Source organism: Rhinoraja longicauda, chromosome 3 (assembly GCF_053455715.1).
Source record: "Rhinoraja longicauda isolate Sanriku21f chromosome 3, sRhiLon1.1, whole genome shotgun sequence".
NCBI classification, from domain to species: Eukaryota; Metazoa; Chordata; class Chondrichthyes; order Rajiformes; family Arhynchobatidae; genus Rhinoraja; species Rhinoraja longicauda.
This window is the reverse complement of record NC_135955.1, coordinates 99,250,707-99,278,179: the sequence shown is the minus strand read 5'-3', so window position 1 is coordinate 99,278,179 and position 27,473 is coordinate 99,250,707. Positions and strand designations below refer to the sequence as shown.

General features: G+C 43.0%; 1 protein-coding gene across 1 annotated transcript in view; it reads left to right on the top strand.

Annotated features, from left to right (window-relative positions):
- The window catches only part of jmy (junction mediating and regulatory protein, p53 cofactor), a 100,253-nt gene that overhangs the window by 37,866 nt on the left and 34,914 nt on the right, over nt 1-27,473 (top strand). The window lies entirely within an intron of this gene.

The window sequence follows — 27,473 nt, the reverse complement described above, 5'->3', positions numbered from 1 at the left end:
ACTGGAGGACAGAGGATCTAGGAAGACAGAGGAACTGAAAGAAATTTGCATTAGGCGGGAAATAGTATTGGGTAGACTGATGAGACTGAAGGCTGATAAATCCCCAGGGCCTGATGGTCTGCATCCTAGGGTACTCAAGGAGGTGGCTCTAGAAATCGTGGATGCATTGGTGATCATTTTCCAATGTTCAATAGATTCAGGATCAGTTCCTGTGGATTGGAGGGTAGCTAATGTTATCCCACTTTTCAAGAAAGGAGCGAGAGAGAAAATGGGGAATTATAGACCAGTTAGCCTGACATCGGTGGTTGGGAAGGTGCTGGAGTCAATTATTAAAGAGGTAATAATGGCACATTTGGATAGCAGTAAAAGGATTGGTCCAAGTCAGCATTGATTTATGAAGGGCAAATCCTGCTTGACTAATCTTCTGGAATGTTTTGAGTATACGACAAGTCAAATGGATGATGGAGAGCCACTATTGACTCCAGTCACACTTCACACTGCCTTGAAAAAGCAGCCAACATAATCAAAGATTTATCCCACCCTGGTCATCCCTTCTCCCTGCTCCTGTCTGGCCAAAGGTACAGAAGCTTGAAAGCACACACCACCAGATTAATGAACTACTACCCCCTCTCAGTTTAGTTTAATTTAGAGGTACAGCACGGAAATAGGCACTTTGGCCCATCGAGTCCAGCCCGACCAGCGATCCCCACACATTAATGCTATCCTACACACACTACGGTCAATTGTACACTAATACCAATCCAATAAACCTGCAAACCCATATGTCTTTGGAGTGTGTGGAGTGGTATCAGGCTTTTGAACGGCCCTTCCATAAGCCGGATACTGACTTATTCACCTATACCCTGTTGTGGACATTGGACTTTGTCAATACAGCTGATGTGTTACAATGCGGATAACTATATTCTTCACTCTGTATCTTTCCCTTTTCTTTATTATACTTGAGTTTAACTAGATTGTCATTATGTATAGTATTATCTGATCTGTTGTCGAGCATGCTAAACAAAATTATCGCTATTCCTCCATACACATGACAAGAGACAATAGGTGCAGGTGGAGGCCATGAGGCCTTTCGAGCCAGCAACGCCATTCAATGTGATCATGGCTGATCATTCTCAATCAGTACCCCGTTCCTGCCTTCTCCCCATACCCCCTGACTCCACTATCCTTAAGAGCTCTATCTAGCTCTCTCTTGAATGCATTCAAAGAATTGGCCTCCACTGCCTTCTGAGGTAGAGAATTCCACAGATTCACAACTCTCTGATTGAAAAAGTTTTTCCTCATCTCAGTTCTAAATGGCCTACCCCTTATTCTTAAACTGTGGCCCCTTACAAGATGACAAGATCTAAAAACCTAAACCTTAACTATGCTACCTCTGTGGCCTTCCAATCCACATGGTCCATTTCAGATGCTAGGGAATTATGTAACATCTGTAATTTCAGTGTTTATGAGGGAGGAGCATGTGTTCCATATGTAGGTGGTAATCAACTAGACCATTTTTAGAAAGCATTCTGTTGATGTTTGATTTTTTATAGGCAGTTTTAAGTTGGAAAAGCTCTGGTTTTACAAGGTGGGATTGTATTTCTATGTACGTTTTGAGGACTTGATAGATTTTATTTTGATAGTTTTGGTGGAGGTAGTCTGAAAGGATAAACAGTGGGGCATATTTTAGTATTTTAATCTCTCTCTCTCTCTCTCTCTTTTTTTCAGCTATTTGTCAGAGATAATTTTAAGGAGGCATAATAATGTTTACATTTTTGAAAAGGTTGTTAAGAATGCAAAAAAAATGTGCTCCATTTTAATATAATATATAGGTATTTATATAGTATGTTCTGCAACCAGTATTTCAAACTATTAACGATAGTGTCATTTGCACAGAAATTATAGGGTTTTTTGTTAAAAAAAAAAAGCAGTCGAAAAGAAAGACCACTTGGTATTGGGAACAGATTTTAAAAGACTCAAGTTATCATTGTGATAATTGCAAGATTTAAGCTTAATTCAGGTTCTAACAGTCATTCAGTAAAGGTCAGGAGAGCAGCAGCAGCAGCAAGGACGACCGTTGGCTGAAATTAAGTAAGTGTGAATTGCAGGTAAAAGTCCGTTTAAAAAAGAGCGCCAAAGGGACGCTAGGTGTCATTCAGTGAAGCACATACGTCCAAGGTCGTCAGAGGAAGGCAGGATAGGAGTGAGTGCGGGGATTGGCTGAACAATTAAATTAGAAGTTTGGTAAATTGGCCAATTAGTCAATTTAGTGACTGATATAAACAAGGCTTGCACAAGGGGTGCGGCCCTGTCGAGGGAAGTGCCCCTGTGAGAAAAGTGCGAGTCTTTGCCCTGTGAGAAAAGTGCGAGTCTTTGCCCTGTGAGAAAAGTGCGAGTCTTTGGCTGCGAGTCTTCAGCTGCGAGTCTTCGGCGAGGAGGCTGAGGTGTGGAGGATACACTTGCTTTGAGCCTGATTTGTTTTTCGACACTAAAGTAATGGCAGATAAGTTGGTGCAGTGTGTTTCCTGCAGGATGTGGGAAGGTAGGGATACCGTTGGGGCTTCTGGGAGCTACACCTGCAAGAAATTTGTCCAGGTGCAGCTCCTGAATGGACGTGTGGTGGAGTTGGAGAAACAACTGGATGACCTCAAGGCCATCTGAGAATACGAGAGTTTCCTGGACAGGGCCTACTGTGAGGCTGTAACGCCAAGGGTCCAGGTCGAGCGAAGGTGGGAGACCATTTCAAAGGGGAGTAAACATGAACTACAGGATAGTTAAGGCAAATGTGGGTCTCTTGAAGACAGAAGCAGGGGAATTTATTATGGGGAACAAGGAAATGGCAGACGAGTTGAACCGGTACTTTGGATCTGTCTTCACTAAGGAAGATACAAACAATCTCCCAGATGTTCTAGTGGCCAGAGATCCTAGGGTAACGGAGGAACTGAAGGAGATTCAGATTAGGCAGGAAATGGTGTTGGGTAGACTGATGGGACTGAAGGCTGATAAATCCCCAGGGCCTGATGGTCTGCATCCCAGGGTACTTAAGGAGGTGGCTTTAGAAATCGTGGACGCATTGGTGATCATTTTCCAATGTTCTATAGATTCAGGATCAGTTCCTGTGGATTGGAGGGTAGCTAATGTTATCCCACTTTTTAAGAAAGGAGGGAGGGAGAAAACAGGAAATTATAGACCAGTTAGTCTGACATTGGTGGTGGGGAAGATGCTGGAGTCAATTATAAAAGACAAAATTGTGGAGCATTTGGATAGCAGTAACAGGATCGTTCCGAGTCAGCATGGATTTACGAAGGGGAAATCATGTTTGACTAATCTTCTGGAATTTTTTGAGGATGTTACTAGAAAAATGGACAGGGGAGAGCTGGTGGATGTAGTGTACCTTGACTTTCAGAAAGCCTTCGTCAAGGTCCCACATAGATTAGTGGGCAAAATTAGAGCACATGATATTGGGGGTAGGGTACTGACATGGATAGAAAATTGGTTGGCAGACAGAAAGCAAAGAGTGGGGATAAATGGGTCCCTTTCAGAATGGCAGGCGTTGACTAGTGGGGTACCGCAAGGCTCGGTGCTGGGACCGCAGTTATTTACAATATACATGAATGACTTGGATGAAGGGATTAAAAGTAACATCCGCAAATTTGCGGATGACACAAAGCTGGGTGGCAGTGTGAACTGTGAGGAAGATGCTATGAGGTTGCAGGGTGACTTGGACAGGTTGTATGAGTGGGCGGATGCATGGCAGATGCAGTTTAATGTGAATAAATGTGAGGTTATCCACTTGAATGCTGTCAAGTTAGGAAAAGACATACAACGAGATCTGGGTGTCCTAGTGCATCAGTCACTGAAAGGAAGCATGCTGGTACAGCAGGCAGTGAAGAAAGCCAATGGAATGTTGGCCTTCATAACGAGGAGTTGAGTATAGGAGCAAAGAGGTCCTTCTGCAGTTATACAGGGCCCTGGTGAGACCGCATCTGGAGTACTGTGTGCAGTTTTGGTCTCCAAATTTGAGTAAGAATATTCTTGCTATTGAGGGCGGGTTTACAAGGTTAATTTCCGGAATGGCGGGCTGTCGTATGTTGAAAGACTGGAATGACTAGGCTTGTATACACTGGAATTTAGAAGGATGAGAGGGGATCTTATTGAAACATATAAGATTATTAAGAGGTTGGACACGTTAGAGGCAGGAAACATGTTCCCAATGTTGGGGGAATCCAGAACCAGGGGCCACAGTTTAAGAATAAGGGGTAGGCCATTTAGAATGGAGATGAGGAAAAACTTTTTCAGTCAGAGAGTTGTAAATCTGTGGAATTCTCCGCCTCAGAAGGCAGTGGAGGCCAATTCTCTGAGTGCTTTCAAGAGAGAGCTTGTAATTTAAGACCTTTAATTTGCCTTGTAATTCTTGTGCAAGGATCAGTTATTTTTAAAAATGATTTATCAAGCTGGATAGCATTGCAGGCATAGTTCTTACTCTACAGAATACTCAGGATCTTTTATACAATTTGTATTTTTTCAAATAATTAGAATGTTGATAATCTAATTGATTTAATAATTTAATAGGAAACCAGTCCATTATTTTATGAAACATGATTTTCCTATTATTAACCTGCTATATGAATCAAGTATTATAGCTTGACTTAATCCTAGTATAGAAGACAGAGTGCTGGGGTAACTCAGTGGGTCAGGCAGCATCTCAGGAGAACATGGATAGGTGATGTTTCAGATTGGGACCCTTTTGTAAATCAGCATCTGCAGTTCTCTGTTTCGCTGGAATTTAGAAGATTGAGGGGGGGTCTTATAGAAACTTACAAATTTCTTGAGGGGTTGGACAGGCTAGATGCAGGAAGATTGTTCCCGATGTTGGGGAAGTCCAGAACAAGGGGTCACAGTTTAAGGATAAGGGGCAAGTCTTTTAGGACCGAGATGAGAAAGTTTTTTTTCACACAGAGTGGTGAATCTGTGGAATTCTCTGCCACAGAAGGTAGTTGAGGCCAGTTCATTGGCTATATTTAAGAGGGAGTTAGATGTGGCCCTTGTGGCTAAAGGGATCAGGGGGTATGGAGAGAAGGCAGGTACGGGATACTGAGTTGGATGATCAGCCATGATCATATTGAATGGCGGTGCAGGCTCGAAGGGCCGAATGGCCTACTCCTGCACCTATTTTCTATGTTTCTATGACTTGATCATAGAACAAATGGATTGACTCCCTTTGGAAATAAAGTTTTACACAGCTGTGGCATGGATACTGCTTGGCGTGCAATTCCACAAATAGCACTATGAAACCTGTTTGCAAAATACATTGCTGTGTAATGTACTCATTGACTAAAAAAAACCCATGCAGGAATGCATCTTGTCAGGACAAAAAGCAGATGCAGGAAGAACTCTAGCAAGGGGGGTGGAGGGCAGGAGGAATAGGGTAAAGCAGCAAGAGTGGGAGCAAAAGATTCAAGTCACAGTTTTAGGTCAAGACCCTGCATCAGAACTGAGATGGAACTGGAACAATTGCCAGTATATTACTGTATGTAGGGGGAGGGGTGGGATGGTGGGGGATGGGATAGAGGCAGGTAGGTGATAGGTGGAAACAAGTGTGGAGGGGATGATAGGTAGATGGAAGAGAGTGGGGCAGGGGTGCGGAAGGGAGTGATGAACAGAAGGAGAAGAAAACTGGGTGGGAGAGGTATGTGTGGGAGGAGAGCACCAGGGTTGCAGGTTATTCAAAATTGGAAAATTTAATACCATTGGATGCCATTGGGTTGTGAGCTATGCAAATGGATTATGGGATGTTGTGGTATGAATATTGAATTTTCCAATTTCAGGTAATCCACATACCGTGTGCCCGTCCCCAATCTGGTTATGTTTGATCATTATCCTCTTGTTATCAGGTTCCGCAAATCACATAATCTCTCCAAGCCCCCCCACCATGTACTGGAACGCAGACTGACAATCTTTCTTATTCCCTCTCAGTCCTGATGCAGGGTCTCAACCTAAAACACAAACTTACATCCTTTGCTTTCACTGATGCTGATGTATTTTGTTTTTATTCTAGATTCCAGTAGTCTATCTTTTATCTTACAGAGTTGGAGTTAGAGTCACAGTTGGCCAGAACCAAATGGTAGAAATATGATGGTCTTTGCAAAAAAAAAGTTGTGATTGTGCCCTTAAATAAGTATTCTTACTCTTTGCATCAGTTTTATTTTAAGTTTTAGCATAGTTGAATGTTCACTAGTATTTCCAGTGCATTCAAAGTTTAGAGATACAGCGCGGAAACAGGGCCTAAGGCCCAACAAGTCACGCCGACCAATGATCACCCTTACACTAGTTCTATCCTACACACTAGGGACAATTTACAATTTTTACCAAAGCCAATTAACCTACAAACCTGTATGTCTTTAGAGTGTGGGAAGAAACCGGAGAAAACCCATGCCGTCACGGGGAGAACGTACACATTGCCTACAGATAGCACCCGTAGTCAGGATTGCACCCAGGTCTCTGGCACTATAGGGCAGCAACTCTACCGCTGTGCCACCGAGCCACCCAAAAGTGCTTTATTTTATTCCTAAAATAATGAGTAGCTGCAACCTTGGCAATGAAAAATCAGCTTTAGCAGCAATGTTTTTGTTGTCAGTCTAAAGTTCTGTAGTAAAGAGCAGTATGCTTTATATTATATGTTCCCATTAAAGAATTAGTGTCTCCCATTCATGAATTTTGTAAACAAAGTTAATCCTGATAAAGCTTATTTTTTTCAAAATTGAATTGGCCAATAATTAGAATCAAGCAATTCAAATTCCCACCACGTGTCACTCAAAGTAATATTTAAAAAATTGACATTATGTAATTTGGATGAAACAAGTTGAAACTATGATGTGATAATATGGTAAGAGACAGGAGTTGCTGATCACATCTCCAAGAATTTTAAGCAATAGGTTTTTATTGATGTTACATTTACCACATTTTGCAAATCTCCATTATTGTTTATTGTGCAACACCTCTTATGGTGCAAATAATAATTTTGAATTGTCATGGACTGTCTGAGAGCAAATTCTAGTTTTACTTGCTGATGCGGATTGTCCACCTGCGTGATTTTAACCCTGTTGATAAATATTGGATAATGCATAGGGCAGGTGGATTATTGTCCAGTTCCGCAATAGGAAAGGAATGACGAGGGAAAAAAAGAGGGGAAAAATGAAGGAGAAATGATCCAAGAAAGCCTGTTTTCCATTCACATGTTAGTGAAAATTTACTTTAGTAGGCGATAATTAATGACAACATTAGCTTCCTGACAGTCTTCGTATTTTCTGGTTAAACCCTGCAGCGTTCTTTATATATTAGCTGTGGTTTGTGTAGCCTGTGTCTAGACTTAATCTTTAGCATGTTTATGCTTTAAAAATTGCGTAATCATTATAGCTTCTATTATACCACATATATTGCAAGAGCACTTACATGGAATACCATTTTTGTCATAGGTGCCTTTGTTGTACTTCTTGAAATAATGTTTGCTTTAAAAGACTGAGCTCATGACCTTTGCAGAAGTATGAACATGTTTTCTTGTTTTGACGAGATCAAAGCTGTGGTATTTTTGAAGAGGCTAGGCGAATAAACACTTTGGAATTTAAAGGGTTGATGTTTTTGGAGTCAAGATTGATTATAACAATAAGAACCCATTTTAAAAATGTTTAACTACATGACAAATTTGAGGACTTTAAAGGGGAAATCAGAAACAAGCTGGAGTTTCCTGGATGCATACAGATATTAATTAAAATAAAGAAACGAATAATGTCAGACTTATAACAGGCTAGAAAACAAGTTGAATGTGGAAAGTATAGAGACATTTTAAAAGGACTTAGGGAGCAAATAGAGTGTTTCAGAATGGAATAATAACAAAAAAGAATCCAAACATCTTTTATAAAAACAAATGATAAATGATTAGGTTTGTACGTTCTCCCCGTGACCTGCGTGGGTTTTCTCCGAGATCTTCGGTTTCCTCCCACACTCCAAAGACGTACAGGTATGTAGGTTAATTGGCTGGGTAAATGTAAAAATTGTCCCTAGTGGGTGTAGGATAGTGTTAATGTGCGGGGATCGCTGGGCGGCGCGGACTTGGTGGGCCGAAAAGGCCTGTTTCCGGCTGTATATATATGATATGATATGATATGATTACTCTAGGCTAATTGAGGAACAAAACAAAGTCGGAGATGGAAGTTATGACCGAGGACCGAAATGAACACTTTTCATTAGTCTTCACGAAAGGAAGAGTGCTTCCAATATCATAATGAAGGGCAGGTAGCAGAGAATTTAGCAAGGTTTAAAATGGACTAGACTGAAATGGACCCGTTGGGTCCAAATCTCTCCTGAAGGCCTCCCCTGCAACTGACGATCCTGTGGGCCCGGCAACCCGTGGACCCGTTGCCGGGTGGGGAGTGTCCCCCGGGGCCGTGGGCGGGCGAGGGGGGACAGGGAAAACCCACTGACCTCGGCCCTGTGTGTCCAGCGCTGCAGGCAGAGCGAGCCGTGGACCCGAAGCCTCTCGTGCAGCTCGACTGCGAACGGCGGCAACGGCCATCTTGTTGGACCCTCTGCCGCCGCCTCTGCCACCGCGTTGCACCACGCGAGGAAGGTCAGGCTCAGGGCACGCCGGGATGTTTGCCGGTCCACCCGGGGAGAGGGGGGGAGCACATTTATTAAAGTTTATTAGGTAAATTGATATTAAAAAGTAACAAAGATGGATTTATTCAGACTGCGGGGGAATGGTGAGTAGAGTGGGCCTAAAATTGTTGCGCTATAGTGTACCGTTTTTTTCTGGATGAAAATGGCACAAAGAAACATACGGGACAAACAAACATAAGGGGGAACAAACATACAGGAAGAGGGGAACAAACAAGATGAGAGTTTTAGTAATATTTAGATGAAGATCAGCTTCTTTAAAATTCAGTGGTACTCAAAAACAGAAAAAACATACAATCTCGATTTGATGCAGCTGGGATTTTTTTTGGGAAGTAACCATGGAAATTACGCAAACTCTGACCCCAACCGCACAAATAATTTGTGGATGTTGGAACAGTATCAGAGGACTGGAGGTTTGCTAATGTTACAATCTTTTATAACAATGAGGGAACAGTAGCAGTTGCTGGCCGATCAGTCCAATAATACATATGGTGGGAAATAGTTTAGAGATTTTAATTTGGGACAAAATGTATCGCTTGGGAAAGATGGCTATATATGGCTGCATGAAGTAGTTTAAGGCAAATTATTTTAGACTCATTTTATTCTTAGTCAAGAATTAACAAAGAGACTGTGCATGCGGCAGCTGTATTTTTATGAGTCTTTCAAAAATGTACCACATAATTGTGACATTGAGATTAAATAGATCCGCATTGATGCAAAATCAGTTAAGAGACTGAAAGCTGCGAGTAGAGGTGAACAGTTGCTTTCCAAACCAGTGTGAGGTATAGAATGATGCCTCCAGGAATATCATTGGACCATTTCTTTGCTTGGTTGACAGGGCTCAGTTTGAAAGTTTGATGAAAAGAAGTAGAGGATAATGAATAGGATAGTAAACATTGAGACACGGATACTTGGACAGACAAAGATAGACAAAAATATACTTACATAGGACCCTGGCTGGAGTATGTTAATAGTTTATGAATGAATGATTTCAAACAATGATTATTGCAAATTATATTTATATTACATGTGTTGAACAGTGCTCAAAGAATGGACTCACCAATAACTATTTGTATTATACATGTTTTAGTTTAGTTTAGTTTTTAGTTTAGAGATACAATGGGGAAACAGGCCCTTCAGCCCACCGGGTCGGTGCCGACCAGCGATTCCGGCACGTTAACACTATCCTACACCCACTAAGAACAATTTTTACATTTACCAAGCCAATTAAGCTTGTAATTACTATTCGGTAAGTTTCAATGAGGTCCCCCCTCATCTTTCTAAACAGCGTGTAGAGGTCCAGTGCCATCATATGATAACCCACTCATTCCTGGGATCATTATCGTAAACCTCATCGGGACCCTATCCAGCTCCAGAGCATCCTTTTTTAATACAATATATCTTTATTGTCATTGTACCCAGGGGTACAATCTCAATGGTGCACAAATAAGAATAAAACGACATGTCTATTTAAAAAATATATGTATTCTGGTTTAACAAGCAAGACACACCGTGTCTTGTTCTTTCTGATCAACTGAAAATTTTCCATGTTATGTCACCCTATCTTTATCATATATCATATCATATATATACAGCGCGGAAACAGGCCTTTTCGGCCCACCAAGTCCGCGCCGCCCAGCGATCCCCGCACATTAACACTATCCTACACCCACTAGGGACAATTTTTTTAACATTTTTTTACATTTACCCAGTCAATTAACCTACATACATACCTACATAACCAACATACCTGTACGTCTTTAATTATAGGCCATAGTAAAGTGAGATGATAATTGCTGACTGGGCTTCGTTCTTGTCAATATTTTGTACTACTCTGGTCCTTTTGCAATTTTCCTCAATCTAGGTGAGACATTTCCAGCTTTCCGATCAAAGCAGAGATTTCTCAAATTGATAGAACTATAAAACATTCTCACCAATTTCATTTTGAAACATATAAAAAAAAGATGCAGCAGTGGGCCATTCGGCCTTTCGAGCCAGCACCACCATTCAATATGATCATGGCTGATCATCCAAAATCAATAGACAATAGACAATAGGTGCAGGAGGAGGCCATTCGGCCCTTCGAGCCAGCACCCACATTCAATGTGATCATGGCTGATCAGTATCCCGCTCCTGCTTTTTCCCCATACCCCTTGATCCCTTTAGCCCAAAGAGGTAAATTTAGCTCTCTCTTGAAAACATCCAGTGAATTGGCCTCCACTGCCTTCTGTGGCAGAGAATTCCACAGATTCACAACTCTCTGGGTGAAGATGTTTTTCCTCATCTCTGTCCTAAATGGCCTACCCCTTATTCTTCAACTATGACCCCTGGTTCTGTACTCCCCCAACATCGGGAGCATTTTTCCTGCATCTACCCTGTCCAATCCTTTAAGAATTTTATATGTTTCTGTAAGATTCCCTCTCATCCTTCTAAATTCCAGTGAATACAAGCCCAGTCGACCCATTCTTTCATCATATGTCAGTCCCACCATCCCGGGAATTAACCTGGTGAACCTACGCTGCACTCCCTCAATAGCAATAATGTCCTTCCTCAAATTAGGAGACCAAAATTGCACGCAATACTCCAGGTGTGGTCGCACCAGGGCCCTGTACAACTGCAGTAGGACCTCCTTGCTCCTAAACTCAAGTCCTCTCGCAATGAAGGCCAACATGCCATTAGCTTTCTTCACTGCCTGCTGTACCTGCATGCTTACTTTCAGTGACTGATGTACAAGCACACGCACGTCTCGTTGCACCTCCCCTTTTCCAAATCTGACACAATTAAGAAAATAATCTGTCTTTGTGTTCTTGCCACCAAAGTGGATAACCTCATATTTATCCACATTATACTGCATCTGCCATGCATCTGCCCACTCACCCAACCCATCCAAGTCACCCTGCAGTCTCATAGCATCCTCATCGCAGCTCACACTGCCATCCAGCTTTGTGTCATCCGCAAACTTGGAGATGTCACATTTAATTCCCTCATCTAAATCGTTAATATATATTGTAAATGACTGGGGTCCCAGCACCAAGCCTTGCGGCACCCCACTAGTCACTGCCTGCTATTCTGAAAAGGACCCGTTAATTCCTACTCTTTGCTTCCTGTCTGCCAACCAGTTCTCTATCCAAGTCAGTACCCTACCCCCAAAACCAATTGCTCTAATTTTGCACACTAATGGCTTGTGTGGGACCTTGTCAAAGGTTTTTTTAAAGTTCAGATACACCACATCCACTGGCTCTCCCTTATCCATTCTACTTGTTACATCCTCAAAAAAATCCAGTTTATTCATAAATCCATGTTGACTTTGATTGATCCTTTCACTGATTTCCAAGTGCGCTGCTATAACATCTTTAATAATCGACTCAAGCATCTTCCTCCCTACCAGTGTAAGGCTAACTGGTCCATAATTCCCTGTTTTCTCTCTCCCTCCTTTCTTAAAAGGTGGAGTTACATTGGCTACCCTCCAATCCACAGGAACTGATCCAGAGTCGAGAGAACATTGGAAAATAATCAGCAATGCATCCAGGATGTCTAGGTCCACCTCCTTGACTACTCTGGGATGCAGACCATCAGGCCTGGTGATTTACCTGCCTTCAGTCCCAACAGTTTACCTAACACCATTTCCTGACTAATGTGGATTCCCTTCAGTTCCCCTTCCCACTATATCCTTGGTCCCCTAATAGTGGTGTGGAAATCATCTTGTCCTCTTTATTGTAAATATTAATTTAAAGGTGTTATACATAGTATCTGCCATTCTTTATTCTTGCAAATATCACCATTGTCAGTTTTCAAGAACAGTTTTTCCATCTTTGCAGAGAGTCCAGATAAAAGTGTAGGAGCTATTTGTGTTTGGACTGGCTGCTGTTAGCATATTATATTTTTAGTTTATTGAAGTGGTTGTACAAACAAGGAGATGAACATGCCAGGCTGAGAGTTGTGAATCTGTGGAATTCTCTGCCTCAGAGAGCAGTGGAGGCCAATTCTCTGAATACATTCAAGAGAGAGCTAGATAGAGCTCTTAAGGATAGCGGAATCAGGAGGTATGGGGAGAAAGCAGGAACGGGGTACTGATTGAGAATGATCAGCCATGATCACATTGAATGGCGGTGCTGGCTCGAAGGGCCGAATGGCCTACTCCTGCACCTATTGTCTATTGTCTATATTATTTTGTCTAGATATATCTTGCCGTATGATTTTGGACACTTGGGGGCGATCGTTAGCCAGAACTAAGTGGTATATATATATGGGTTCCAGGACTGGGAGGAGTTAGACACAGGGAGGGAGAGTATACAGTTCTTACCAGACCTGCGACCAGAGCTGCTAGCAGACGGGGGAGCAGAGAAGCCAGCTATGACTTGTATGCGAAATAAGCACAGCCTGGCATGTTCATCTCCTTGTTTGTACAACTACTTCAATAAACAACTAATTAAACTGGAAAAACGACTGGAAGATCTGTTCTGTTGAGGTTTGCGTTAAGTTCATTCCGACTCCCTGCATTGTAATGACATTTAGAAAAGAGTTTACTGAAGCTGCCATTACATTTTAAGTAAGAACTGGCTCTTTAAGTAAGAACTTGTTCTAGGAGTAAGACTGGAGCTTGTGAATCAACTGGATGGAACAAGGGTTGTTTTATTTCACAAGCCTGACGCCGAATCCCACAGACTGGACAAGGTCGCCACCTGCGCTAATCTGACTAACGGAGATTAGAAACTTCGAAAGCCAACGCGCAGGGAAAGTGAGTACATACAATTATGCTATTGGAAAAGCTATATGCCAGAAGCTGTATTGGAAAACGGCTGCTGTAATGGAGAATTGAGAACAAAGAAGTGACCTTGAGAATCGCACGATATCAGTTGTTTTGAATACTTGTGCTGATATGAGTTTACGTCAACACGTCTTAAAGGGATAATGTACAAGTATGTCTGTGGTTGATCTGATGTTCAGCCACAAGATGGGGATATCAGAAAAGATTCTGAAAAGGAAAGGAGGATTATCAAACCCACGGCCAAGGGCTTGGAATCGCTCATTGAGAAGCACCAGAAGAGAAAAAACTCAAGATATAAACAAGCTACCAAGTTAATGGAAATGATGAAAGAGCTCATGGAATCAAGTGAAAATGTAAATTAAGTACAATCTAACCTGATTCAATTATGCCAGCTCTATGATGAAATCAAAGAAAATTATGAGGCATTGGTAAAGTTACCACTGCCTTAAGATGAACTCGAAAAGCAAAATCAGTGGATTCATCAAACAGTGGAAACTTTTATCGGGTTTATACAAGATACCAGGGTGTGGTTATCTAAGGTTGGTCAACAAACTGCACACTCCATTGCTGGGAGTGCCACGCAACAGAGTGAAGTAAACTCAGATGACATTGGACCTGATGACAGTGTTTCAAATGTCTTGAAACCTAAATTGAGCCACAAATCTCGTTCTTCATCATGTGCATCTTCAACGCTCTCTGCTCACATGAAAGCTCAAGCAGATAAAGCTGTTCTCGTAGAACGGGTTGCCGCCCTGAAAGGCAGGTATGAGATTGAGGTACAAGAGGAACAACTGGAGGAAGAACAGAAGAAAAAACAATTGGAAATGGAAGAACCGAAGAGAAGACAATTGGAAATGGGGGAAGAACAGAAGAAACAGCTGAGAAGAAAGAAAGAACAACTGGAACTAGACTCTGAACTGGCAACAATCAAAGCAAGAATCAATGTACTTGAGGCCATGAGAACAGGAAGCAGCTCTAGAGTATTTGATGCGATGAACTCTTATTTGAGAAAATAAATTGCTCAAAAGGAAACAACAAATTAGAACCACATGCAGCTGAGTACTTGCCTGGTCAAGTTCAACAGGTTGTTAGACCAAAACAAACAGCCAAGGGACCATCTGTTAGAGCTCATGAAAGGACCAATCTAACTCAACACTCTCTTCAAAGGCAAAAAGCCCCCCCCCCCCGTACCTTATGATGGAAACCAAGTTGATATCTATAACCTAATTCAGAAGCAAAATGATATGAGTTTGAGACGGGTAACACCACCAGCTCGCCGTCTAAAAACAGCACCAAAGGGGCGCTGGCTAGCGAGGCTGGAGGGGGATCCACCCCCGGGGATGTGCACACATTCTCGGTGTCCGAGCATGAGGTGAGGCTCTGACGCGTGTGAACACGAGGAAAGCTGGAGGCCCAGATGGTATATCTGGGCGAGTACTAAAGTCTTGTGCTACTCAGCTTGCTCCAGTGCTCACCACAATATTCAACCTCTCCTTGGCAAAGTCCGTGGTCCCTGCATGCTTCAAAAGATCCATCATTGTACCGGTGCCAAAGAATGCCTCTCCAGCGTGTTTAAATGACTACTGACTACTGACCTCACCTCGGTTGTCATGAAATGCTTTGAGAGGCTAGTCAAGAAGCACATCTGCGCCCTCCTTCCTCGCAAGATGGACCCATTACAGTTCGCATACCGTCCGAACAGGTCCACGGATGATGCGGTCTCCCAGGTTCTACACACCGCTCTCTCTCATCTGGACAGCCAGGGGGGCTATGTGAGGATGCTGTTCGTTGACTTTAGTTCAGCATTCAACACAATAGTCCCCAGCAGACTGGTTGGGAAGCTGCTGGAACTGGGGCTTAGCACCCCTCTGTGTGCCTGGGTCCTGGACTTTCTCACTGCCAGGCCCCAAGTGGTCAGGATGGGGGAACACACATCTAACTCCCTCACCCTGAACATAGGATCCCCCCAGGGCTGCGTCCTTAGCCCCCTACTGTACTCCCTGTACACACATGACTGTGGGGCCAGGTTTAGCTCAAACTCCATCATCAAGTTTGCTGATGACACTGTGGTGGTGGGCCGGATCTCCAACAACGATGAGAAGGCCTACCGGGAGGAGGTGGCTGATCTGGCACTCTGGTGTCAGGACAATAGCCTCCTCTTGAATGTCACTAAAACAAAGGAGCTGATTGTGGACTTCAGAAGGGCTAAACATCCAAGGACGTACACGCCACTGGAGATAGATGGGTCTACTGTGGATAGGGTGAGCAGTTTTAAATACTTGGGAGCCCGCATCACAAAGGATCTGACGTGGGCAACGCACATTGCCGCACTGGTGGGTAAGGCTAAGCAGCGCCTTTACCACCTTAGACAATTGAGGAAATTCAGTGTGTCTCTGAGGATCCTTCATTGCTTCTACTCTGGGGCTGTAGAGAGCATCCTGTCCGGCAACATTACAGTCTGGTTTGGGAACAGCTCTGCCCAGGACAGGATGGCCCTGCAGAGTAGTGCGTTCGGCAGAAGGCACCATGGGAACTACACTCATCCCCCTGCAGGACCTATACATCAGGAGGTGCAGATTCAGAGCAAGCAAGATCATGAGGGACCCCTGCCACCCCAGTAACGGACTGTTCCAGATGCTACGATCAGGCAAACGCCTCCGCTGTCACGCTGCGAAAACGGAGAAGATGAGACGGAGCTTCTTCCCACAGGCCATCAGGACTGTCAACTTTTATAACCCCAGAGACTAAATTTTTGTCGACACTAATAGTAACTTATTAACTTTATTTATATGCTGTAACTGTTATTCTTTTTTGTGCACAACCCGCAGGCATTGCCACTTTCATTTCACTGCACATCGTGTATGTGTATGTGACAACTAAATTTGACTTGAATTGACTTGACTTGATATCACTATTTCTTCTGGCTGAACAAAATCTTTCTTCTACTCCACCACCAAGAGATATTCCTGTTTATGATGGTGATCCTTTGCAGTATGAAGGTTTCATCGTGGCATTTGAGAGAGGAGTGGAAAGACTAATGATAACATTATTATCAGAGAAAGAATAATGATAAAGACTAATGATTACATTTTCTAGAGCAATATACAAGAAGTCAAGCAAAAGACTTAGTCCGCAGCTGTCAACTCTAATCTCCAGCTCAGGGCTATCCTCAGGTTAAAAATCTGCTTAAAGAGCACCGGTAAGGACACATAACATTGCCACAGCATATATGGTCAAGGCATTGGCCTGGTCAGTGATCAGATCAGAAGAGCATTGCAAGCATTCTCACTGTTCCTTAGAGGTTGTTGCAATACATTGGAACATCTCACGTATATGGAGGAAAGGAATGTTGTTTCCATTATGAAGACTATCCTTCTAAAACTGCCTTACAAGCTCAGAGATAAGTGGAGGGATACGGCATGTAAGCTACAGGAAAAGCTTGGACATCGAGCTAGATTTTCTGACCTGGTAGACTTAGACAATAGACAATAGACAATAGGTGCAGGAGTAGGCCATTCAGCCCTTCGAGCCAGCACCGCCATTCAATGCGATCATGGCTGATCACTCTCAATCAGTACCCCGTTCCTGCCTTCTCCCCATACCCCCTCACTCCGCTATCCTTAAGAGCTCTATCCAGCTCTCTCTTGAAAGCATCCAACGAACTGGCCTCCACTGCCTTCTGAGGCAGAGAATTCCACACCTTCACCACCCTCTGACTGAAAAAGTTCTTCCTCATCTCCGTTCTAAATGGCCTACCCCTTATTCTCAAACTGTGGCCCCTTGTTCTGGACTCCCCCAACATTGGGAACATGTTATCTGCCTCTAATGTGTCCAATCCCCTAATTATCTTATATGTTTCAATAAGATCCCCCCTCATCCTTCTAAATTCCAGTGTATACAAGCCCAATCGCTCCAGCCTTTCAACATACGACAGTCCCGCCATTCCGGGAATTAACCTAGTGAACCTACGCTGCACGCCCTCCATAGCAAGAATATCCTTCCTCAAATTTGGAGACCAAAACTGCACACAGTACTCCAGGTGCGGTCTCACCAGGGCCCGGTACAACTGTAGAAGGACCTCTTTGCTCCTATACTCAACTCCTCTTGTTACGAAGGCCAACATTCCATTGGCTTTCTTCACTGCCTGCTGAACCTGCATGCTTCCTTTCATTGACTGATGCACTAGGACACCCAGATCTCGTTGAACTCCCCCTCCTCCTAACTTGACACCATTCAGATAATAATCTGCCTTTCTATTCTTACTTCCAAAGTGAATAACCTCACACTTATCTACATTAAACTGCATCTGCCATGTATCCGCCCACACAAGTGAAGATACTATCAGATCCACTTTTTGGAAACATCCAGGAAGCCAAGCCAGTTGCAACTGTCAAAAGCTCTACTTGTGCTAAGGCAAGAGAAAGGCAACAACTAAGAGGAAGTAGTTTTGCAACAAATGCAAAACCTGTAGAAGCACAGGTGCAAGAAAATCTGACAACAAAGGGAATGGAAAGAGACTTATGTACCGCCAAGCCACAAGGTTCTTGTTTGTTCTGTAACAAAAGTGGTCACACATTAGGAGGGTGGTGTCCACAGATCAAGAAGAAGGAGCACAAAGAAAAGATAGACTTCTTAAAGGAGAAGGGAGTCTGTTTTGTATGTTTGAAAATAGGTCACATGAGCAAAGACTGCTCATCGTTTGTCTTGTGATGTGTGCAACCAAAATCATCCTGAAATACTTCACATTGAACAAAAGGACAAAGAAAAAAACCCAGAACATACAGAACAGAATGAAAAATCAATTGTGAGTGATGCTGTTCTCTCATCTTAAATGTGTGGGCATATTGGGGCCAGTGATGAAACCTGCATCTTCTCCATTGTACCAGTACAAGTGAAGAGCCACAAGGGGAGCACAGTGTTGCAAACATACGCATTTTTGGATCATGGAAAGCTTGATGAGAAGGCTGAACATTACAGGACCAAAGACCAAAATTCCCTTGTGTACCATGAACCAAATGAAGCCTTTGATCAGTCGTCATATCTCAGATTTGGAAATATCTAGTCTGGACAAAAACGATTTTATTCAGCTATCTGATGTGTTCACACATAAGACCATGTCTGTTTCTCAGCTAAACGTTCCCAGACAAGAAGACCTGAAACAATGGCCTTACTTGAAATGATATCAAGATTCCTGAAATAGACTCTAGCATTGACCTACTCAACGGGACAAATGCTTCAAAGGGGATGGATCATACGTTGTGAGAACCCTACTGGGGTGTGTCATCAATGGTCCCCTGAGAAGAGACAACAACAGCAGGGATGTAAATGGCTGCCCTGTTGCTGCTGTCAATCAAATATCCATTGCAAATCTAGAGGAGTTACTGGGTAACCAGTACAATCACGACTTCAGTGAAAGAACCAGTAAGGGAGTTATCTATAGGCCCCCAAACAGTAGCCTCGACATAGGGTGCAAGTTGAATCAGGAGATAAAATTGGCGTGTCAAAAATGTAATGCTACGGTGGTTATGGGAGATTTCAACATGCAGGTAGACTGGGAAAATCAGGTTGGAAATGGACCCCAGGAAAGAGAGTTTGTAGAGTGCCTTCGAGATGGATTCTTAGAACAGCTTGTACTGGAGCCTACCAGGGAGAAGGCAATTCTGGATTTAGTGTTGTGTAATGATCCTGATCTGATAAGGGGACTAGAGGTAAAAGAGCCATTAGGAGGCAGTGATCACAACATGATAAGTTTTACTCTGCAAATGGAAAGGCAGAAGGGAAAATCGGAAGTGTCGGTATTACAGTATAGCAAAGGGAATTACAGAGGCATGAGGCAGGAGCTGGCCAAAATTGATTGGAAGGAGGCCCTAGCAGGGAAGACGGTAGAACAGCAATGGCAGGTATTCCTGGGAATAATGCAGAGGTTGCAGGATCAATTTATTCCAAAGAGGTGGAAAGACTCTAAGGGGAGTAAGAGACACCTGTGGCTGACAAGGGAAGTCAGGGACAGCATAAAAATTAAGGAGAGGAAGTATAACATAGCAAAGAAGAGTGGGAAGACAGAGGATTGGACTCTTTTAAAGAGCAACAAAAGTTAACTAAAAAGGCAATACGGGGAGAAAAGATGAGGTACGAGGGTAAACTAGCCAATAATATAAAGGAGGATAGCAAAAGTTTTTTTAGGTACGTGAAGAGGAAAAAAATATTCAAGGCAAATGTGGGTCCCTTGAAGACAGAAGCAGGGGAATTTATTATGGGGAACAAAGAAATGGCAGACGAGTTAAACCGTTACTTTGGATCTGTCTTCACTGAGGAAGATACACACAATCTCCCAAATGTTCTAGGGGCCGGAGAAACTAGGGTGATGGAGGAACTGAAGGAAATCCACATTAGGCAGGAAATGGTTTTGGGTAGACTGATGGGACTGAAGGCTGATAAATCCCCAGGGCCTGATGGTCTGCATCCCATAGTACTTAAGGAGGTGGCTCTAGAAATAGTGGAAGCATTGGAGATCATTTTTCAATGTTCTATAGATTCAGGATCAGTTCCTGTGGATTGGAGGATAGCAAATGTTATCCCACTTTTTAAGAAAGGAGGGAGAGAGAAAACGGGTAATTATAGACCAGTTAGTCTGACATCAGTGGTGGGGAAGATGCTGGAGTCAATTATAAAAGACGAAATTGCTGAACATTTGGATAGCAGTAACGGGATCATTCCGAGTCAGCATGGATTTACGAAGGTGAAATCATGCTTGACAAATCTACTGGAATTTTTTGAGGATGTAACTAGGAAAATTGACAAGGGAGAGTCAGTGGATGTGGTGTACCTCGACTTTCAGAAAGCTTTCGACAAGGTCCCACATAGGAGATTAGTGGGCAAAATTAGGGCACATGGTATTGGGGGTAGGGTACTGACATGGATAGAAAATTGGTTGACAGACAGAAAGCAAAGAGTGGGGATAAATGGGTCCCTTTCGGAATGGCAGGCAGTGACCAGTGGGGTACCGCAAGGTTCGGTGCTGGGACCCCAGCTATTTACGATATACATTAATGACTTAGACGAAGGGATTAAAAGTACCATTAGCAAATTTGCAGATGATACTAAGTTGGGGGGTAGTGTGAATTGTGAGGAAGATGCAATAAGGCTGCAGGGTGACTTGGACAGGTTGTGTGAGTGGGCGGATACATGGCAGATGCAGTTTAATGTAGATAAGTGTGAGGTTATTCACTTTGGAAGTAAGAATAGAAAGGCAGATTATTATCTGAATGGTGTCAAGTTAGGAGGAGGGGGAGTTCAACGAGATCTGGGTGTCCTAGTGCATCAGTCAATGAAAGGAAGCATGCAGGTTCAGCAGGCAGTGAAGAAAGCCAATGGAATGTTGGCCTTCGTAACAAGAGGAGTTGAGTATAGGAGCAAAGAGGTCCTTCTACAGTTGTACCGGGCCCTGGTGAGACCGCACCTGGAGTACTGTGTGCAGTTTTGGTCTCCAAATTTGAGGAAGGATATTCTTGCTATGGAGGGCGTGCAGCGTAGGTTCACTAGGTTAATTCCCGGAATGGCGGGACTGTCGTATGTTGAAAGGCTGGAGCGATTGGGCTTGTATACACTGGAATTTAGAAGGATGAGGGGGGATCTTATTGAAACATATAAGATAATTAGGGGATTGGACACATTAGAGGCAGATATCATGTTCCCAATGTTGGGGGAGTCCAGAACAAGGGGCCACAGTTTGAGAATAAGGGGTAGGCCATTTAGAACGGAGATGAGGAAGAACTTTTTCAGTCAGAGGGTGGTGAAGGTGTGGAATTCTCTGCCTCAGAAGGCAGTGGAGGCCAGTTCGTTGGATGCTTTCAAGAGAGAGCTGGATAGAGCTCTTAAGGATAGCGGAGTGAGGGGGTATGGGGAGAAGGCAGGAACGGGGTACTGATTGAGAGTGATCAGCCATGATCGCATTGAATGGTGGTGCTGGCTCGAAGGGCTGAATGGCCTACTCCTGCACCTATTGTCTATTGTCTATTGTCTATTGAAACAGAGAAAATGTCCCGAGAAGATGTGAAGTTCTTTGATATTATGAATCGCTCAGCAAGGATGACAGATGGATACTATTGTCTAGACTTACTTTTCAAGCAAGAAAAGCCAGCATGCCAAATAACTTGCATTGGAGAGCAACGCGTTCAGAACCTGTGATGCAAGTTTGGCAAGAATGAGAAATTTCATGAAGAATGTACATCAGTCCGAAACGTCACCCATTCCTTCTCTCCTGAGATGCGGCCTGACCTGCTGAGTTACTCCAGCATTTTGTGAATAAATATCTTTCCTCACAGAAATGATTGACAATGGTTATGCTGAAAGGGTACCAGTGGATCAGTTGAATCGAAGTAATGGAGAACTCTGGTACATCCCTCACCACGGGGTGTATCATTCAAAGAAAGGAACTTTAAGGGTGGTCTTTGACTGTGGTGCAGTCTTCAAAGGATCATCACTTAACTGCCAACTGCTGCAAGGCCCAGACCTAACCAACTCACTCATTGGAGATCTCATCAGATTCAGACAGGAACCGGTTGCTTTGATGGCTGACATCAACGCAATGTTTCATCAGGTCAAGGCATCAGGAAGGCATATTGGCTATCTGCGATTCCTGTGGTGGCCCGATGGTGATGTGCAGCAAGATCTTGTTGAATACCGGATGAAGGTACATCTTTTTGGAGCCGCGTCGTCAGCAAGTTGTGCAAACTTTGCATTAAGGAAAACTGCTGAGGACAATAAAGCTCACTTTCCAGCAGAGGTGACAAACACAGTAAAGAACAACTTCTACGTAGATGATTGTTTAAAATTCATGCCTTCGGAACAAGAAACAGTTCAAATGGTAAGAGACCTGACTGTCACCTGCCAAATGGGAGAATTTATGCTGTCAAAATGGATCAGCAACAGTCATGCTGTATTGGCACCCATTCCACAAGAAAACAGAACCAAAGAGATCAAGGAGATGGACAAAGACAATCTGCCAATGGAAAGAGCACTGGGATTGCGCTGGTGCGTTGAAACAGATGTATTAAAGTTCAGAATTGCTGCACAGGAGCGACCATACTCTAGATCTTGTCCATGATCAGCTCTATATACGACCCTTTAGGATTTCTAGCACCATTTACACTGCCAGCCAAGCTGATTATGCAGGAGCTCTGCAAGGAAATACTTGGATGGGAAAACATACCCCTGTGGCGGCTCCCAAGGGTCGGGCCATACTACTACCGACCCCTCGGCACGGGAATGGACCAGTCCAAGGAGGTGGTCCAGTACCATGTATATAAGGACAAGGTTTTGGGCGCAAAGCCATTCCGGCAGACTCGACCCGTCTGATAACCGAGGTATAATAAAATATAACGTCCCCGAAATACCTGGCTCCTTGCCTTTATTTCGTGCCTCCGGTTCTGGGGGGGGGGGGTCCTGTGGCGGCTCCCAAGGGTCGGGCCATACTACTACCGACCCCTCGGCACGGGAATGGACCAGTCCAGGGAGGCGGTCCGGTACCATGTATATAAGGACAAGGTTTTGGGCGCGAAGCCATTCCGGCGGACTCGACCCGTCTGATAACCGAGGTATAATAAAATATAACGTCCCCGATATACCTGGCTCCTTGCCTTTATTTCGGGCCTCTATCGACGCGCCAAACCCCAAACCTTTTCTCAGCGATGGACAGGATGGCAAGCAGATCCAAACAAGATTGCGGAAGCCCACAAGCTTTGGTCAAATCAGATATGCACAGCTGCACCACTTTTTAGACGCCAGCGAAAGTGGCTCTAAGACTGGAAAACGATAGCAAAGAGGTGCATGTTGCATTCATAATGGGAAAATCCATAGTGGCACCATTAAAACAAATGACGATTCCCAGAATGGAGCTTACAGCTGCAGTCCTAGCTGTCAGAGTTGACACAATGCTGCGAAAAGAATTACAGCTTCAACTGGACAAATCCATCCAACAGTGCTTAAGTACATCAACAACGAAATTAAGCGCTTTCAAACATTTGTAGCAAACAGGATCTCTATTGTAAGGGTTGCTACTGATATATAACAATGGAGATATGTTCACACGAAGGAAAATCCTGCAGATGAAGCCTCGAGAGGACTAACAGCAGACTGCTTCTTAAGCTGTAAAAGATGGATCAAGAAACCAGAGTTTCTTTGTAAGCTAGACAGAGAATGGGCAAAACTTCACTTGGAATCTGTTGTCTCTGCTAATGATCCAGAAATCAAGCAAGACATCACAATGAACGTCATTGCCAAAAATCCATTGAACCCCATAAACACTCTGATCACTTATTTCTCATCATGGAGGAATCTGGAGACTGCCGTAGCTTGGCTTCTTAAAGTAAAGACAACACTCTTGTGGCTGACTCGAAGGAGAAAGGAAATTCAGACTGCTGTGAGTAGCCTTGAAAAAGATCCTGGCAAACTAACGAAAAAGGTTGAAAAGGAGATGCAAGTCTTTAAAGCAACACTCCGCGGACAATGTTTATGTCCTGAAGATCTTTTCCAAGCAGAAAGCGCAATCACCTCTTTCAGTCAAAGACAAAGATTCAAAGAAGAGCTATCAGTCCTAGAAGCTGGTAAAAATGGTGTCAAAAGAAGCTTTGCTCCTGGTGACATTGTTGTGGTGGCTGATTCCACTGCACCAAGAGGCTCCTGGCTAATGGGCAGAATATTGGAGACTATTAATGACTGAAAATGAGATCATCTTGGCATTATCACTAATAAGGTTTAGTACTAAACGCTACCAATCACAGTTGTGGAGACATTGGTACAGTTGTCTCGTTGTTGATCACTAATGACTGATGCTTTAAACCATGCATTGTGCTTGTATGTAATTTATTGTGCTTTTGTTAGTAATTTGTTAGTAACTTACTCTGCTTTTGTATGTCTTATTGTGCTTCTGTATGTTTATTATATGTAATGTCTTGGCTTTTATCTGGACCTTGAGTCTGTAATAAAGTATTGATTGATTGATTATACCAGATGCACAAGGTCTTGTGCGCACAGTTCGACTTCAGACTAAGAGCAACATCTTGGAAAGACCGATAACAAAGATATGTCTGCTCCTAGAAGCTGCTACCTGAGTACAGCAAAGACTGGTGGTCTTAAAGATTGAAGAATCACTAAAGTAGATTAGATGCCAACATATAGTACATACCTTTTTTTGATTATGTGTAAAGTTTTTATAGCTCCTTTTAATGTTCATTGGTAATTGTTTTGTTATATACGTAGAACAGTTAGGGGCCGATGTGTAGGAGCCATTTGCGTTTAGACTGGCTGCTGTTAGCATATTATATTATTTTGTCTAGATATATCTTGCCGTCTTATTTTGGACACTTGGGGGCAATCGTTAGCCAGAACTAGGTGGTGTATATATATGGGTTCCGGGACTGGGAAGAGTTAGACACAGGGATGGAGAGTATACAGTTCTTACCAGACCTGTGACCAGAGCTGCAAGCAGACGGGTGAACAGAGCAGCCAGCTACGACCTGTATGCAAAATAAGTACAGCCTGGTATGTTCATCTCCTTGTTTGTACAACTACTTCAATAAACAACTAATTAAACTGGAAAAACAACTGGAAGAACGACTGTTCTGTTGGGGTTTGCGTTAAGTTTATTCCGACTCCCTGTATAATAATGGCAATTAGAAAAGAGTTTACTGGAAAAGACTGAAGTTGCCATTACAAAAAGTATATAAAATTATGAGAGGCATAGAATGGGTAGACTGTCAGAAGCATTTCTCCAGGATGAAAATATCAAATACTAGAGGGCATAGCTTTAAAGATAGAGGGGCAAAGCTTGAAGACAATGTGTGGGGCATGTTTTTTTTTACAGAGGGTGGTGAATGCGTCTGGAACTCGCTGCCAGGGATGGTGGTGGTGACAGATAAGACAGTAGCATTTAAGAGACGTTTGGATAGGTACATGGATAAGGAGGGAATGGAAGGATGTAGATTATCTATAGGCAAAAGGCATAAATATAAGTGTTGGTCTTGGCACCATATTCGGTACAGACATTGTGAGCTGAAGGTCCTGTTCTTGTCCTATGTTGTAACACGTATTTTGTTAAAAAGTCTTGTTCCTTTTCATACTTTTTATATCCCCTGGATGTTTTGCCACTGGGTGTTCTCTGTATCTCTCCCTTTCAACTTGATTTGCAGTCGTTCTTTCTATTTTTAAATACTTTTTCTCAAATTTTGATTTTTCATTTCACTTTTTGTTTGCTCGTAGCTGATTTTGAAAGAGGTTTTGCCTCTAACAAGTAATGAACTGGTTCTGTATCACATTAAATTATCTTTGCAGCATTGCTCACTGGTCATCTTCGGTCATTTCATTCATCATTTTTTCAGTTTATGTGGAACTCTGTCACACTACATTGAAATCAGAGCCCTAACCTTTACTGTGAAGGTGCTGTCTTGGTTTGACTTTCCAAAAAGGAACAAACCTGATACTTATCTGAATTAAACTTTATCAGCCATTTCTAAACTTTATTAGCACTTCCAAGTCAGCTAGTCCACTTGCTCAGCTGATCAAGATTCTGTTGTAATTCTTGTTAACCATCTTCACAGTCTACAATACCATGTGTTTCAGTGTCATCTCTAAACTTACAAATCATGCCTTGCATATTCTCATCCAAATATTTGATATAGATGACAAACAACAATGGGCTCTCTGTGGCACACCAGTGTCACAGGCCTCCAATCTGAAAAACAGCTTTTCACCCCCACCTTATGCTTCCCACCATGAAGCCAATTCACTGCACCTTTTCAGGAAAAGTGGCTTTGTTTCTATTGTGGTTTCCCGGACCTTTAATGTCGCCCCCTTGTTCGCATTTAAAAAGAACGGAAATTAGCTTCCCTTAGTCCTCGCCTTTCATCCTACTACTTTCTACATCCAGTTAGTCACTCTTCACCATTTCTGCGTGATGCAAAAAGCTCCTACCACTCACCATATCTTCCCTTTCCCACCTTCTGCTGCACCACTCCCTGTGAACCGTCCTGGTCTGTTGATCCCTCGCCGCTCACCCTTCCTTGACTCCTGCTATGAGTTCCAACACTTGTTCCCACACCTTCACTTGCACCGCCATCCATGGATCTAAACAGTCCTTTCTGGTAAGACAAAGATTCACATGCATGCTCTGCAACGTCATCTTTTGCATTTGGTTATCTGTGTGGCCTCCTCTACATAGGTGACTGGTTTACATTTTTATTCCTTTTCCCATACACCCTCCAACCCCAAATCATCCATTTCTGTCCCCCTCCCTCTGCTGGCTTCATCCACCTACTACCAACACACTTCCCCCATCTGGTTTCGTCTCTCCCTTACCGATTCCCATTATTGCCTTTCTCCTTTCTTTTACAAAAAATGATAGGGATAGGTGTATTAAGTGGTTCTTGGCACAGAGTGATTAATAATTGTAGTGGTCTTATGAGTTCAAGCAAACCACTTGAATTGTTCAGGAACTCGATTGGTTCTAAGATTAGATTGTGATGGTAATTGTAGGTTCCTTCTATGACAGGATGAAGTAGATTGGTTGTAAGTCTTTCTTCATGTATCTTTTTATCTTTGGTCTATTGTTTTGCAAGATCATGAGAATTTGTTAGGAAAATATGTTCCGTTTCGCTCTCGTTCTTTATTTATATATGTATACTAGATCAAGTGGACCCGTTGGGCCCAAACCTTTGCTGCATTGGTGCAGCACCCTCTCCTCCCCCCTTCCCCCCCTCCCTCCCTCCTCCTTCCCTGGGAGATAGATTTAAACCTTAAAATGTGAATAACTTAAAAAAATATAACATCCATTTCAATGAAACTTCTTCCATTAGCACCAAAGGGATGATGGTGAGTAAGGTGGGCCTAAAATTGTTGCGCTATCGTGTACCATTTTGGCTGTAGTTCAAGAACAAACAAACAAACAAACAAACGAGAGATTTAGTATATAATAATATATTTATTTTATTTTATTTACATAGATGTGTATATGTGCACATTTAGAAAGGAACATGGA